Source organism: Cygnus atratus, chromosome 21 (assembly GCF_013377495.2).
Source record: "Cygnus atratus isolate AKBS03 ecotype Queensland, Australia chromosome 21, CAtr_DNAZoo_HiC_assembly, whole genome shotgun sequence".
In the NCBI taxonomy this organism is placed as follows: domain Eukaryota; kingdom Metazoa; phylum Chordata; class Aves; order Anseriformes; family Anatidae; genus Cygnus; species Cygnus atratus.
In genome coordinates this window covers 4,246,663-4,262,813 of record NC_066382.1, presented here as the reverse complement: position 1 = coordinate 4,262,813, position 16,151 = coordinate 4,246,663, and the positions used below count along the sequence as shown (strand labels likewise).

Genomic DNA, 16,151 nt, shown 5'->3' with positions numbered 1-16,151 from the left:
CTTGCTGGGCTGAACCAGAATGCCAGAAAGGTGAAACACCTTGATTTGAAGATAAAAATAAGCCCCCCATTACTGAATTTCAGTCCCTAATGTCCTGTTAAATTTTCTGTTTAGTTTAAGCTGGATCTTTGGAGTTGGCCTTCAGCTGGTGGCTGCAGCAGCGTCCAGTGCTTCTCACTGGGAAGAGGGTCCTGTGCTGTAATCCAGTTATGTCTGAAGGTAGCTTGGTTTGGCAATAAGGGCACTGTCAGTGGGATGTCCTCAAGTGCTCCCCAAGTGTCAGAAGAGCCCTGAACTCTCAACAAGAGTAAGCAGGGCTGAAACTGCAGCAAGAATAGCTCAGCTGTTAGTTGCTTTTCCTGTGCTCTGGAGAGCTTTCATCAGCGAGACCCATCCTTAATGAACTTTAGGTGTAATCATGGTTCTGAAGTGGTGACGGCTCACGTGATGTAGAGGCAGCAGTTGCCCCTTGTGTGGCAGGGTGCCAGTCTGTCTTCAAAAACTGTTCAGTCATGGTGCCAGCATGCCTGTGGGAAGCCTTGGATTGTTGGCTTCCAGATATGAGCCCTTTAATGAGGTTGCTCAGTTTAATTTTTCCATTCAACTATCAAGTCTCAACTGTCTGGGCAGTGCCCAGAATTCCCTTGTCCCTGCAGTAGTTGTGAATAGGTGTGTATTTACAGCCGTTAATCTCCTTGGGGTATGTCAGAGGAATACCCACCTGTGCTTGCCAAATCTTAAGCATTTGGCTCAAACCTCATGTTTAGAGAGAATTTCCAGGCCTGCCCTAACCTGTGGTGTTACCATAAGACCAACCCAAAGGAACTGATGTGCAGTGTGGAGCTGGCACAGCCACAGACGTGCACCTGGGGATGCTCCTCTCGAGCTGCAGCCTGCATGCTGGGGAGTGTCCCGAGTCAGGCGAACAGCTGTGCGTTGTGCTGCAGGGGTGTACGGCTGCTCTGAAGGGATGGGGGGATCCAGAGCACAGAATGAATGGGGAAAAGTCACTTCATGCACACAAGGGTAGAAATTCGTCCAGGCTGTCTCTACGCAGCACGGCTCCCTTAGGCCACTTTTCATCTTCCTAGTTATTGCTCCCTTCTTTAAACCTTTGGTTGGTTGGGTTATCAAAGCCAGCCCTGGCTGGGCTCTCTTGCTGAGTGGGGGCCCTTGATATCTGGTGGAAGCTTAGGAGTTTGTAGCACTTCCTAAGTTGGGGATACAGTCAATTGCTGTTTGTGAATATGCCAGCAAATAATGACAGATTTTTCATGCTTTGGCAAACCATAGCCTTGGTAAAAATGAGACACTGGTTATCTCTGGTAATCCAGGCAGAAGCCTCCTTTTCCTTCTACATCCATCCTTTTTCCTGCACCCAGAACAGAAGTGTTTTCCCATCCTTGTCACTCCAGCTAAGAGGAGACAGATGAATCTAAAGGACAGTAGTAAATGTCCAGGCTGCAGCCTGTTTTCTAAACTTTATTCCTGCTTCTGTTCTCAGAGTAGGCAACTTCCCAACGTTTTTCCTAACTTTCAGATACAGGCAAGGAGGCTGGGCAGCACTGTATTCTCTAGTGTTGGGGAAGTAGTAGCTCACTTAAGCTTGATGAAGTTTTAGTTTAGCTTGCTAAGGACACTGCACACTGTTTCTCTGAATGCTTCTGAGATCTCCAAGCCTTTGCATTTTTTTGAGCAACTACAATCATGTCTACAGCTTCTTCAAAACTACAGCAAATTTTGAGTTTCCTGACAAAAGCTCAGAGTTCAAATGGCTGCATGACACATCTCAGAGATAATTGCTCCATTTGTCATTAGATCTAATTACAATCAAATTTGCATCATGAGTGATCTCTGTAGGCATCACTTGGGTATCAAAGTTATATCCCAGCTGGGTCAGACACTGAAATTCCCCTAGATCATCTTAAATCTAAAATAGTTCTATGTTTTTAGTGTTCAAAACACTTCTCCAAACCAAGAAGCTCCACTAATGTTATAGTGAGCACAGTAATTGTGTGGCCTTTTAAGACTTCTTTCTTTTTTGTGGTCATGAAATGTTTTTTTCCCCCCTGCTCATCTCCCTTTCCAAGTCTGTCTTGTCACCCTAGTGCTTTGACTTATTAGATCTGTTCTTTGTGGCCTGGCTTTTCTCTTTGAAAGCTGAACAATTCCCTTCTTCATCTTGGTAGCGTTTATAGACTCATAAAACATCCTTCTTGCTCCTGTCATTTTCTTTGACCTAGAATGTATGTTGAAGGTGAATTTCTCCAGACCCTCTAATTACAATTTCCACTTATACCTATTTTTTATACTGTATATCATATTATAAACTGTATTTCTAGTGACTGAGCTCTTTCTAATTTGATTTTTGTTTCCAGTAGCTCTGTCTCAGTGAGTTACAGCTGAGGGAGTTGAACTATTTTTATAGGATGTGGCTGGGGGGGAATCTTTGACTGGAGACTTGAAATATTGCTAAATTGTACTAAATGAGCCCACCTTTGTATCGCTCTGAATATCAGGAAGTGGGAGAATGTGAGTGCCTCTGAGCAGTGTTTAGTAGGATAAAATCAACAAGGTAGTGTTCTTTTCAATATATAGTTATATACATCTTGGTAAAGCTATTATGTGTTGCATGGAGATTTATTAGCCTCCCTGGAAAATCATGCTGAAGGTCTCCCTCTGCAGAAGAATAAAGCTGTGGTTGTGAGGGGTGGTGGGTGGAAAAGCAATGTTATTTCCTGGGCTGCAAAGAGCTCTCCTCTCTCACCTTCTAAGGAAAAGAGGCTGTTCAGTTGTTTCTTATTTGAGAGTGCTCACCTTGGTAGTTCGAGTAAGGTGGGAATAAGTGACGGAGTCGCTCGCAGCAGCCCTGCTGCCTTCCTGGGCTTGTGCTGCCCTGAAGTCAGGATCTGGCCCTGCAGCTTTACTAATACAGAAAAGTAAATGTGATCACCCACTGATACGAAGGAGAGTTTTTAAAAAAAAAAAAATAAAAAAATCTGCATGATGTGAGAGGGGAGGAGGCTGCTGCAGTTGTCTCTGAAGGGCTCGTTATTAATTAGGTGTGTGCACAGCACAGGCTTCTCTGGAGAGGGAGCAAGGTACCCAGGCCTCCTTCCACAGCCTCCCTGCTGGTGCCCAAATCGGTGCTGGGGGTGAGGGGACACATTTTGGGGTGGGTGGGCTGGCATGAGGAAAGCCTCCAGACCCCGACAGCTGGGTTTGCGTGCTTCAGACCTGACTTTCTGGTGTCACTGCCGCAGCACGCATCTCAGTATTTTTTCCCCAAACGCTGGAGCCTCCGACGTGACTGAAGTTGTGGGTTACATTCCTTTGCCAGGGAGAATCCCGGAGAAATCCTGCGTTCTTCCTCACGTGGGCTTCCGCCAGAGAGAGATGAAATGCAGCCCTCGCAGCGCTGCCGACGGGCACGATCCGTGTTGGCGGCGATGGACGATGCTGCGATGGGGGATCCAGGCCCCACCTGGTCCCACGGAGCCCTGCCGCAGCGTGTGGGGCTGCTGAGGCTGGGCAGGCTCGGGGAGAGGCTTCCTTGGGGCTTGTCTGGGCTTGTCCAGGCCTGAGCCTGCCTCTAGCTGTGTGATTACAGGATCCTAGATCACGGATCTGCCCCCAAAGCTTGCAGCAGGCCCGGAGAGCAGTGCCCTGCTACATCTCTGCCCTCCTGACCGTCTCCTTTCCTCAGGTGAGCGCAGCCCCATGTCTGTTTGTGCATTGTGTCTGTCTGTCTGTCCTCCGGTGCTGGCTGCCTGCTGTTGTGTGCAGCCTGCCTGTGGCTGTGTGGGGTGGTGGGGAGGTGGTGGTGGTGGTCTGTGCAAAAATAACCTGAGTTCAGTGTCCAGAGGTCCTCGGGCTACACGGGAGCACTTTTAGGAAATGCCCTCGCTGCTTTGTTATCGGGGTGTGGGGGTGTTTCCTTTAACTTCTCCCGTTTCCCCTTCCGTAGCCCCCTTCCTTCCTGCAGGCATGTAGGTTGGAGCTGGGGATGCTGGTGAGTGCCTGGGGTCTGAGGGATCCCACAGGAAGATCCAGCACCCCAAAAAGCAGCCGTGTGCTCGCGCTGCCTGCGTGCTGCGGCTGTGCAGGGGAAGCTGAGGATGCTCCATAGCACGCAGAGGACTGGACGTGAGGCATGAGCAAGCAGGGGGTCTGGGAAGTTGCCTGGCCTCTGCATCCAGGTGGCAAGGTAGCTGAGTTTGTGGGGGACGAGCTGCTTGAGCTGCCTGTGGTTTGCCCAGCACTTACATGGGGGAACAAGGAAGCTGAGTGCTTTCTGCAAGTGATTTTTGCTGTCTGCAAGGTGCTGGCAGCTGTGTCCCTTCCACTTAGCACAAACTGTCCTCTCCGTCCTATTTCCAGTGCTGTTACCTGGCTCAAAAGGTTGTCTCCATTCATTTTGTAACGGAAAGGATAAATATGTGGGGGAAGAAAGCTCCGTTCTGCTGTCTAATTTTGTTTCTCCCTGTTCACGCCTCCTGAACACTGACAAAGTGAAGCTGGGCTGTACCTGTGCCTGGGTGCCCTGCGCATCCCTCACCTGCTTACCGTGAGGTTTCAGGTGTCTGTGTGAACTGCCAGGGTGTTGTCCAGTATCCAGGTAGCGATTATGTTACATGGGAGGTGAATGCATGTCTGAAAGTGCTAGCTCACATAAGAGTTGAAGAAGACACGGAGTCATTTCAGATCAGAGGTAAGCCAGTACCAGTCCATTAGAGCTAATTCAAAGTACACCCGTCTGCACCAGCCCAGACCTGGGCTCCAGGGGTTGGTGTTTTCCCCTTCTGCCTGTCAGGGGCACCTTAGGTGGGGTGGATGGGTGTGAAGTTTTCCTCTGTATTTTGAAGACAGGATCATGCTTACCTTTTTCATCTATGATATAAAATTTATTAATTTGTAAATGACTTAGCCCCTCATACGTACTTACAGTCTGTTTTGATATTTTATGCTGTAAATGCCAGTGTTTTGGAGTTTCTACTTACTGAGGGAGAGTGTTACTGAGGGTGATTATTGACTTCAAAACTTTTATGTTAGGTGCTTTTTAATTTTTTTCCTAAGTAGACTAGAGGTAAGGATTATTTTTCAGGACCTGAAAGTAAACACGTAATATTTGGTTATGATTGCCATTCTTTTCTAGTGACTGCTCTGCTTCTTACATTGGCAACCAGTAATGTTAAAAATGAATCATCCCAGCAAAGTTAGTTTGCGTGCAGACTAACATACGCAGGCAGGGAACTGCAGGGAGCTTCAGAATGGTCCTTGTAACCCTCTGACACTGGCAGTACTGGTGGGGATGTTGGTGATACATAATCCATGCAGCTCTCTTGTTTCTTGAGGAGCTTGTAGTTGAGCAGTATAATATATCTCGGGAGGGGGGAATCTAGGGCTCTGCTTCAAGCTTAGCAAAGCCACATGCACTGTGAAACTGTGTTGGCTTTGTGAATTGACCTACTCAGCCTAAATCCCAAATGGGGCAGTGGTAAAGGACTCTTAGGCTCCTAATATAATAATACTAGGAGGCTCCTTTTCTCTCGGCCACTTGCTGCCTCTGCACCTGACCCAAGGATGCTGAGTGCAGACAGCTCTAGTGGCCACACTGCACTCTAGTCATTTCAGTGACTTGTCAGCAAGAGAAAGCTGGTTCACTTATTTCAAGTAGCTTCAGAAAGCTGAGGCACCAAGGAAAAAAAACAATTGAGGGATGAATGATGTTGGAGCAGTAACATGAGGTTAAAAGCACTGCCTGGGAAACTGCACTGACTTCGATGGAGAAATGCGAGGGATGCTTATTGCTTTGTCCTTTTGACTTCAGATGGAGATTCTCTAGAACTAGTTTTGTGGGTTTGTGGGACTCTTTACCATTCTTCACTTAGTCTGACAAAAATGTCTATGTAGACACAGAACTACAGATAGGCTTTATGTAGGGAGTTTGAAACTATGAAAAATCTCTCCTTACCTATTCTGATAAAACTCATTTGGAAACAATAGCTTATGAATTGTCTATTGCTGCTAACTGACCAGTTGTGTTCTCTAGTACTCTGTTCTGTTTCGAACTCTTTTGTATCATGGAGGATGGACAAGCTTGTAATGCAAATGACAGGATCATACTGTCAATGAGAAGAGAATGGGATGTCAACAGGCCAGGCCAGAAACACAGCACATATTTTCTTGTTTTGAAGCATGGGGGAACTAGAGAATTTGCTTTAGTATAGATTTTTGAAAAATCTTTTCCTTGCACTCACTCTGGCATTGGTTAAATGAGAAATAAAACTGCTTTCTTGGTGAGATTTCAACCGTCCTTTATATTAAAACAAGGTTATTTCTATATGCTCTCTACAGCTGGGTGGAGAAGACTTCTCAGCAGAATTCCGTGTGTGACTGGGGATCTTTTTGAGTATATGAAGAAACTTGCTAGTCCATTATATAGGCACATCAGTGTTTCCTTGCATGTGGAAGGTAGAATACCAGTAATCTTCCAGTGACTGGTACAGACCATCTCTTACTGGAAACAAATTAATAACACACGAGCCATTGTTTGTTTCCAAAGGGACTCAGCTGAAGGGGCTTACACGACTGTGGGGCTCTAATCCCAGCCTTCAGTTTATGTGCTTTTTTCTATTTGTGTTTGAATGCGTTGTAGGAGCAGTGACCAGACATCAAAACTAAGCCCAGTCCATCTGAAGCCATTTTCTGCCTGAAACAAGATTCCTTTACCCAGATAACAAGAGAAGGCTTTGGTAAGAATTATTGTACGCAATTTTGCTGCTGAACAACAATAACAACAATATATTGCTGAAAAGTGAGTCTGAATCTTTCACTGGAGCCTTTCTGTAGGTGTTCTCTGTTAGTGATATGTGTCTGGTGTTATTTCCTTTACAAGGGAAGCAGCTGAGATGCAAGACTCATACCTTGCACAGAACATTGCAGTGCATTTGTGATTGACATGCGTCTTATAAGGGATGATGGTCTTTAGTGCAACTGTGTTAATTCCAGATAGTCCATGCCAAGTGCTGCTAAATGCAGGCTATATTTATCTCAGAAGCCACCTGAGGACGAAGCTCGATGCAGGAGCAGTGTCTGGCACTGCTTCAGTGCCTTTAAGCCCTGGGTGGAGGAAATGTGGGGCGGGAGGATGTGCTGCTGGGGAGCATGCTGAAGGTAACTGCCCTTTCACCAGCCTTGGTGTCAGCATGCATCTCATCTGCTTGTGCAGATGGGAGGGCCAGAAAATGTGCTGAATATAATCCTGAAATTCACATCTTCCTCCCCTCTGCCCCCCATGCTTTGGCGGTGCGTGGGGAGCACCTCTCAGCACAGAGGATGATGGCAGCAGCAGCCAGCGCATGGGACTCTTCTGGAGTCCTCTGGCTGTTGTGGTGAGCAGCTGACTGGCCATGCTCATCAAAATCTGAATTTTCCTAATGTGGCCGGGCAAGGTGAGAAGCAGTGCGGGCAGCAGACCCTGTTCTGACACTCAGCATCTTGCCCTGAGGCAAAGATACGCAAATCTCTGCCTAGACCTGAAGAAAGTAAAAAGGCAAGTCCAGAAGGAGTTTCTTTAAAGATCCCTCAAAATCCTGATAGAGGAGGAGCTTAACAAGCAAGAAAGGCAGAACTGCTGCGACAGTAAAATCTGCTATGAATCATGCTGGCAGTGTCCCCTCTGTCCCAGCAGATTGAATTGCAGAGGAGGGGCAGGTCAGGAAGTTCTTGGGTTCAATAACCTCGTCTTTCCCAGGCCCATCTGGGCTGTAAAGCCACAGGCTTTTTTGAGTGGCAGTGCTGGGGTAGACATGGGGCTGCAGATGGCTGTTGACTCCAGGTTTATGATCTATGGCTAATGTTTGTGCACTGCTTGGTTAATGACTCATGCATACATGCTTAGGTGTGGTGTACAGTCCTGAGAGCTGCGGTGCACTGGACTCTGCCCAGGTTTCTCCTGCGGTACTGAATCAGCAAGACCCCTGAACAGCCTGCTATGCTTAGCTGCTGCAGAATGGAGCCAGTTAGGGAAAGTAATAAACTCGCTTCCAGGAGCTATGGCAGTGTTGGACAGAGCTATTTTGTCCAAGTCACCATCGAACACCTTCTGTGACATGTCTCCACAGAGATTAATGCGGCTCATGTAGATGTGGGAGCTGACACAGCTGCTAGCAGAGCTGTGAACTGTTTGTGTAAGCTCCAGAATGACAACTTCCTAAAGCCCTTCTCGAAGATGCTAGACAGGGATGTTAATTGCATTTGACAAATGACTGCAGAGCAGGTTTAACAGAACACTTCTGCCGTTAACAGTGCTTCTGCTTAAGCCTTTGGGTGATGAGGTTCAATTTGTAAGGGTTTTGTTTAAGTTAGATAAGCTTTGGGGGGAGCATTGTTTAAAGGAAAGCAGTCAGATAATATGCAGAAAGTTTAATGAGTGAAACATGAAGGTGCATCTGCTCTTCTGGTAACAATTGCTAGCTGCTCTTCTGACCGGTGAGGCTGGACTGCTTTGAAGAGCTTGCAGTCAAAGCTAAGATGTGGCTGTTGCTCATCTCTGAGCTTGTTTGGGAAAGAGGAGGTGGGGAAAAAAGGTAATGAAAGCTTCATTAAACGTTATTTGCGGGGGGAAGAACAGGATATACTAGAAGGCAGAAATCATTGAGCTTTTTTGCTTCATGTAAAGATTGAAATCAAAGGGAAGCTGTAATGAATCACAGAGTGGTTTGGCTTGGAAGGAACCGTAAAGCCCATCCAGTCCCAACCCCCTGCCATGGGCAGGGACCCCTCCAACTAAACCAGGTTCCTCAAAGCCCCGTCCAGCCTGGCCTTGGGCACTGCCAGGGATGGGGCACCCACAGCTTCTCTGGGTAACCTGTTCTAGCACTTCACCACCCTCTGAGTGAATAATTTCTTCCTAATATTTAATCTAAACTTACCTGTTTTGAGATTAAAACTGTTACCCTTTGCCCCGTCACGACACTCCCTGATAAAGGGTCACTCTCCAACTTCCTTGTAGGCCCCCTTTAGGTACCAGAAGGCTGCTATAAGGTCTGTCTTTAAGCAAAGAATGAATTGTTTGCCTCTGTTGTGAAGGAAGGCACAAGTCTACGGTATTGTGTGTGGATAGGGTGAGAGGGGTTCCACTGCACATTATGTAGAAAAGTTCAGTAAGTGAGGTATGTGTTAATTCCATGGCTTTATCTTGTTTTGATGTGAAGGTTTAATATTGCATGAGCCAGTGGGATTAGCCCGGCCCGGTGAGAACTGCAAATAAAGATTCATTTGGGTGAGATGTGGTAGATTTTAGATGTCATGTTTCGTAATGTGTGGGAGGAGATGGTTACTACTAGATTTTCTTCAGACTATCCTTAACTGCACTGTTTTACAGCATTTGTGTCTGTATTTCGTGATGGATGAGGTGATTTTGGCCGACAGACGCAGCTGTCCTGTAGGTCTTGGTAATGTAATAACCTGGACTGCTGCCTCAATTTTCCCTGCTATATGTGAGAGTTTTCGCACTTCTTGGAGTGCAGAGAGGTTTGTGGAAAGGAGATGCTGAGAGCAGATCTGGCTTCTGTCTGCAACGTGATCCTGGGGCTACAAAGCTACTGCTTTTCCACTTGTCATCTGCAGTAAGGCCAAGCCTGCAACCCCAAAAACTGTTCCTCTGAGCTGAAATTAGGAGGGTCAGGCATGCAGCAGGCTCGGACTACTTTATTCCTGTCACTTTATCTGCTGCTTACCTATCTTGTGCAATTTTTGCCTGTCCTACTGTGTTTTACAGAAAGGAGCTGGTAGTGTTTGCCTCTTCTTTTTCCCTTAGTTCTGCTTTCTTTCAGACAGCTCGTGACTCACTGCAGAGGTATTGTCCCATGTCTTTATTAGCAGCGAGGCTGGCCTGCAGGAGTGGTGGCAGGAGGTGGGGTGGAGTCGCAGCTATATCAGAAAGCCGGAACAGTCGGAGTTTGCAGCGAGTCAGAATTATGAAGCAGGTGCTCGCACCTCCCTGGGACCCGTGCTCACCGTGCTTGCGGTGTACCAGCCCCGGCATCGGGAAGCTGGAGTCACTCGGGAGCTCAGATGGACTGTGTGTGCCACTGCCAGCTGGACCACCTACTGCAGAACTGCAAGGAGTCGGTAAATCTCTCTCCTACCTAGGGTCCTATCAGTGCATTTCATAAGGAAAGTTTTTGCTCTGTGCTTTTTTTTTTTTTTATTAAAGTCAAATGGTGGCTGTTAAGCAGTTTTTGAACTTGGGAGATTAGCTTCCTATGGGGTGTTTGAGGATGGGAGGAGAAGGAAGTGACAAGAAATATATGATAATGCTGAATAAGCATTGTGGGGACTCCGTCTAGAACCCTTTTCTGGCCAACTTGTTGGCATACCCCAGGTGTTGCAGTAGGAGATAAGATAATCAACAGTAGTTTGGAAAATTTGACACTAACCCAAAAGCCAGGATCTGCATATTGTAGGACACAAATCAGACTGAATTTATCAAATGTGTTATCTTAAAAAGGGAAAACCTTTAGGTTACAAGTCAGGAAAACTACTTAGAGAAGCAAGATAGTTCCTCCCGTACCTGAAGATTCGTAATAAGAAATCCAAACAGCTTTGGGAGAAAGGAGAGAAATTGTTCTTGTTCTGCAGCCACTGCTATAGTGCTTTATATATAGCTTTAAGATTTTTCTCTGGCATGCCAGTTCACCCTAGTAAGCAGAGCAGACTCAGCTAGACATAACTTCTGATTCTGTGGTGTAGAAATGGGCAAGGTTGATTAGAAGAGCCTGCACAAAAGTGAGCATCCTGATCTAGTTTTAACTTAGGCTTTCTTTAAATAGGCAGCTGAACTGGCTGATATCCAGGAGTGTCTTCTAACCTAAATCGTTTCGAAGTTTGGAAACTGTCATTTAATCTTTTTTTTTTTTTTTCCTGTTGCTGGGTTTCACCCACCAATTTCGCAGACGAAGCTTCAGCTGTGCTTTGCCTTAAAACAGGAAGCACTCGAATCCCCCAGTGATAGGATCTCCTTGCATCAAGCTGCCAGCAGGAGGGGTTTCAAACTTCAGAGAAACCTTGTGTAATTCTTCAAGTAGTAGCTCAAGGCTTGTGAGCGGGTCAGTTGCTGCTTAAAACTCCCCTTGACAAAAGGAGGATGACAATGCTGGGAGTGAACGTGAAATAAATGTGCCTGGTGAAATGCAGCTTATGGTATCACATAGTTCAGTGATGACAATGATTTCTGCAGATCTTACCTGACAGGACTCTTTACCTTTCTTGGAATGCAGTATTTCCGTAACAGGGGGGAATTTCTGTCCTCCCCACCCATCAGCTTGTTTTTATAGCAGAGCTTTCTGTGTGGGCTAACTCCGTGTACTGTTATGTGATCCACCAAACTCATTTCTTGCTGCTTTGTCACCCGCATGGTGACAGTGAGATCACTGTGAACTGAAACAGGTCTTGTGTTATCTTCTCTAAAGGGAAAAACCCCTTAGGAGAAGCTGGAGATAGCAGGACAACCCCAGGCTGAGATCTCTGGGTGCCAGGAGCAGGACTCAGTGGGTTAGACCTGAGAAATTTGTATCTAAGATGCTGGCCCCAAAGCATCTTTCACTGGCCCTGTTGCGCTTAATTTTTAGCGGCTGAAAAGGGTTTTACAGTCCCCGGATCAGGTAATTCTGCAGTCTCATTTCTCCCCGGAGGAGGATGAGATGTGTTATCTTCCTCTTCTGTACCTGATTGCTTTGGTCTCCTGTAGCTGTGCTTGTCCCTGACCTGGTAATTGCCTTTGAGATAGTCTGGTTTGTTTTGATCCTGGTGGGAAATGTTGGAGGGACGATTAGGTTATTGTTTAAACAAGATAGCTAGTTCCAGAGTGGGACGGATGCGTTTTCAGGGCAAGAAGGTAGGGACTGCTGTCAACTCTTGATTTTGATGTTTTAGAATTGTTTGCTTTTTTCCTCAGGGTTAAAAGGTTTACAGTCAAGAAGTGATTTGTTAATTAATCGTTGCCATCTCCTGGGAAGCAGGGAACGGAGTCCTTGTTCTGTTATCATGATGCCTGGTGGGTATCTGTTCTCTGCCGTGGCGTTTGGTGTGCAGTTACTGCACTTCATTTCACCTTTGTCGGTCATCTCTGATAGCATATAGAGGGCTTGAGCTCTCCGTTACCTCCACTGCTGTATTGTACAACAGAAGCCACTGAACTTCATGCAGCGACTCTTGCAATAAACCCAACTGGTCTGTCCTGAGTTACTGTATGCTTTCCTGGAAGACCATGTACTGCAAATTCTGGACATTCTGAAGACTCAGCAATAGCCAGGAGTTCAGGGTTTTAACGTCTGTTTCTCACTTGTAGGCATTTCTGATCCTTGCCTTTCAGCTGATGCTGCCTTCCTTTGCAAGACGGCAGCTTTGTGATAGCTGTTGGAAGATGAAATGAGAACAAGACAGAATTTAGTTTCTTGGTGCTCTATCTTGCTATCCAAACACAAACCTGTCTTGTTTGAATTTCTGGTGTTCCTAACCAGATACATTAGGAAGGAGGGAAGGCTTAGATGTCTTGGACCATGTTAGAGGCTGATGAAAGCCAGTGAGCTTCTAGTCATGCAGCATGCTTTACCTTTATATTGCAGTGTTGCACAAGAGACCCTAGGAGTAATAACCTGCTTTTGAGGCTATGATGCAAGAGTTGAGGAATTGCTTTGCCCTGAAGGCAGCCTTCCAACATGTTCACATGTTTCCAGGAACTGAGGACTGCAGGAATGCTAGATAACACCAGGTCTGGTGCATCTCAGGCTGTTCCACATGTATAATAGGAAAGTCAAATGGCTTTAATACAAGTGAGTATTGGTTCCCTTTTTTCTTTTGTTTTGCAGATGGTTGTTTCTCCAGGGAATTCTTCCCCTAATACCATGCATGACCTAAGAGCAGAGCTGTGCATTCAGGTGAACCCACCTAGAGTCTAAGCAGTCCTGTGTCCCTAAACTATTAAGCATCTGGAAACACTCTAGTGGCCCATTGTCTTGCCTGAACAGTGTTGTGTGAAACTTGGGAACTATTTGAGATAAGGAATGCAGACACGTAAGCTGGGTTTATCTTGTTAATATTTGTAATGCTTAGAGGTTTTAATCAAGACTGTGGTTAAAGAACAGGGTATCTGTCAATTCATGGCTTTGAGACTCTTCTCCCTGGAGAGCTGTTTCCTTTAGTACTGCTGCAGTTACTTCATTGACTCCTTGTTTGTCCCCAGACTCTTGCCTTCTGTGAATGAGAAGAAAGGAGGAGACGGAACAGCCCACCCTAACTTCTCTCCTTGTGTGATGCCAGCTGTGAGTGTTTCTTTGGCAGTGTCTTAGCTGGTTGTTGTGAGCAATAGTTAAGGAAGCAATCAGCAAGTATACTGCCCTAGAAGTGCTACACATTGTTGGGCCTGCTTCATATCTCCCTGGCTTGCGAGGTGGATGGGGATCCAGGCTGGGATGCTGCCCAGATGTACTGTGTTGCATTGGAGCTTGGGTTGCCTGATGGAGCAAAGAGCTAACATGAAAAATGCTGCGGGATGCTTAATGTGGTGACTGCATCAGAGATGAGATGAAGAAAAGAAGATGAACACGTTGCAAGTTGCTTTTTTCTTCCTTTGTCCTTTCCACATGTATTTTCTTTAAATAAAATTCCAACTGTCATTAGTAATGCTGCAGAAATACAACATTAGGTACTGGGAGAAGAGCCTGCTTATAGGAAGAACTCATCTGAGTAATGACAAGCTGGCTTTAAGCCCAGCATGGGGAAAACTCACCTGTCGTCACTCTCTCCTGGCTGCTGGTCGGCAGCTGTGTTGCAAGTACATGCATTCAGGAGCCCAGAAATGTAGCTGATCTTTCTGGGGAAGAGTTAATTAGGTTTTAATGATGCAATGAGACATTTGATCTTGCATCCTCTGAGTAGGAGGGAGAGAAGGAGGATTTGGGGGGGGGGGGCGGAGGGGAAGCGAGTCAAGGATATCTGATCAGTTCTGTAGAAGGGAATGTAAGAGCACATCCACCTTGGAAGAGGGAAAGACCTCACCCAAACCTTGTTTTAAAATTCCTGTATTCATGTAGAGGATAAGCTTTCATTAGTTTTGATTAAATTAGGTTGGCTTTGTTTTATGCTCTGTGGCCCTCACTGACTTGCCTGAGTGTCGTGATCCAGGGGCATCGCAACTACAACCCTTCTTAAAACACTGACTTTGCCCACGCTTCTGTATACCTTCTTTTTTTCCAGACAGAAACATAATTGCACTGGTTGCAGGGGGTTATGAAAATCTATGAACTGTCTGGCAAAGCTCTGCACTCAGAAGATAATGGATGGCCAGAAGGGAGCAGAGTATCCTTCCGTTGCAAGTCTTCTGAAACTTCATCTCAGGCCTTTGTAGGGTATTTGTCATGAGACAAATGTTTTGAGCAAGTACATCAGCTTTCCTGATAAACTACTACTTTTGATGGCTTTTCACTTCTAGGTTTATTCTTCATAGAGCAAAGGTAGCCATCAGTCCTAGGATTTTTGGGAGAATAAGAGGGTTGTTTTGCTTTTTAACTTAACTCATTACAGGTAATAAGGGCAGCTTAAAAAAAAAAAAAAAAGTACTGAAGGATTGCAATGAAGGTTGCTGCAAAGAGTTCCTCTCAGTACCCTGCTCAAGTGCCCTGTCCCAAAGTGTCACTGCTCCTTATTGTCTGAGCTGGGTGTTGGCTGGGTGGGAGTGATGCAATGAGTGGCTGGAATGTGGCTGGGTCAAATACATGGGCCTCGACCTGTCTCACCATATAATTCCTGAGCAACTTCACTTGTGTTAATGAAGTCAGCGGGCTTGAATTCCTGTCTATTGCAATGTTCTGTATATAACCTTGGTGTGCCAGTGCTAAAACCAGGATGGGTAGCAGTGATTGTCAGAAAATGTGGGCCTTGTATTTCAAATAGTTCTGTTAAATGTGCTCTTTGCTACCTGGGAAGGAACCATATGATGCAAACAATGCAACGCCAAGTGATACCAGTGGGGATGTGGCCATGGCTGACCCCTTGGTTGGGCAAATTGTAGTAGCTGTGCACAAGTCTGCTGGGACCTGAGCAGTCAGCATCTGCACGTGGAGAGAGAATTTGTGAATTGTTTAAATGCAGACATTTTGTCTGTACTCACTGAGGGAGGGTGAAGTGTATGGCATGGTGTTTTACTGCACGTTTTCAGGGTGATCTTTGGTTTCTGGACATTAGGGGTTAAGTGTCCTCATATCAATGAAAGAATTAATCTCTTGGGCTCTGTTACACCCTTTCCAGGAAGGAGAATTGTCTCTGCTGCTTTGCACTTCATCTGTTTCAAATGACTTGTGTGAAAACGTGAGGTTTCTGGCTCAGTGACCAGGGAAGCCAGCAAACTTCATGACTTCTCCTGCTCGAGGGGTCTCATTATTAGCTTTTATGTTCCTGTCTCATCTGCGTTAAAACTGTGGGATGTAGGCAGAGCTTTGTGTTGCAAAGTACAGTGTAAAAGCTGCACCCCAAAATACAATTATTTGGCCTATTTTCCTGTTACTAACTGTAAGAGATGCAGTCCCTACATTTTTCTTAGACCAGATCTTAAATGTAGTATTGTTTGCAGCATACTGTTCAACTGTGAACGTATAATATTAACACCTTTATTTTAATCTGTGCAACCACAGCATGAAGGAACATCCCATATTAATCTCCTAATTTAAATTTGAAATGAAAAAAACTATCCCAACGCTGGGAACACAATTCATTGATTGTGCTGGCTGGATTCCAGCAGTGTAACTAATTCCATTCTGTCTGCATTACATTCTCCTTGCTTCTGGTGGCTTTTTTTTGTGGGTTGTTGGCTCGAATTCTTGTGCGGTCTCCGCAGCCTGACTACGCGTTTTTAATGCAAGTGGAAAACTGCTAGAAATGACTAAGCATCTCTCCCCGATGAAAGGAAAGGAAAGCCATGGGGTTGCTGGTTAGACCCAGTACAGCATGATGTGGGTGGGTAACAGGTGTGCCCTGTTTCAGCAGTTGTGTGCACGCTCCTCCTTGCTATCTCCTATCCCAGCTGCAGGGCTGTTTTTGGGGTGCAGGTGGCAGCCTGCTGGGGCTGGAGCCCCAGAGCTGCAGCCATG

At 46.0% G+C, this 16,151-nt stretch overlaps 1 long non-coding RNA gene across 1 annotated transcript; it reads left to right on the top strand.

The window, feature by feature from the left end:
* The first annotated feature begins 3,568 nt into the window (after nt 1–3,568).
* LOC126913541 (uncharacterized) lies at nt 3,569–13,689 on the top strand. The gene is made up of 5 exons (XR_007709067.1): nt 3,569–3,706; nt 6,659–6,755; nt 11,963–12,061; nt 12,633–12,839; nt 13,250–13,689. It is a non-coding gene; the product is annotated as an uncharacterized LOC126913541 (long non-coding RNA).
* The last annotated feature ends 2,462 nt before the right edge of the window (nt 13,690–16,151 follow it).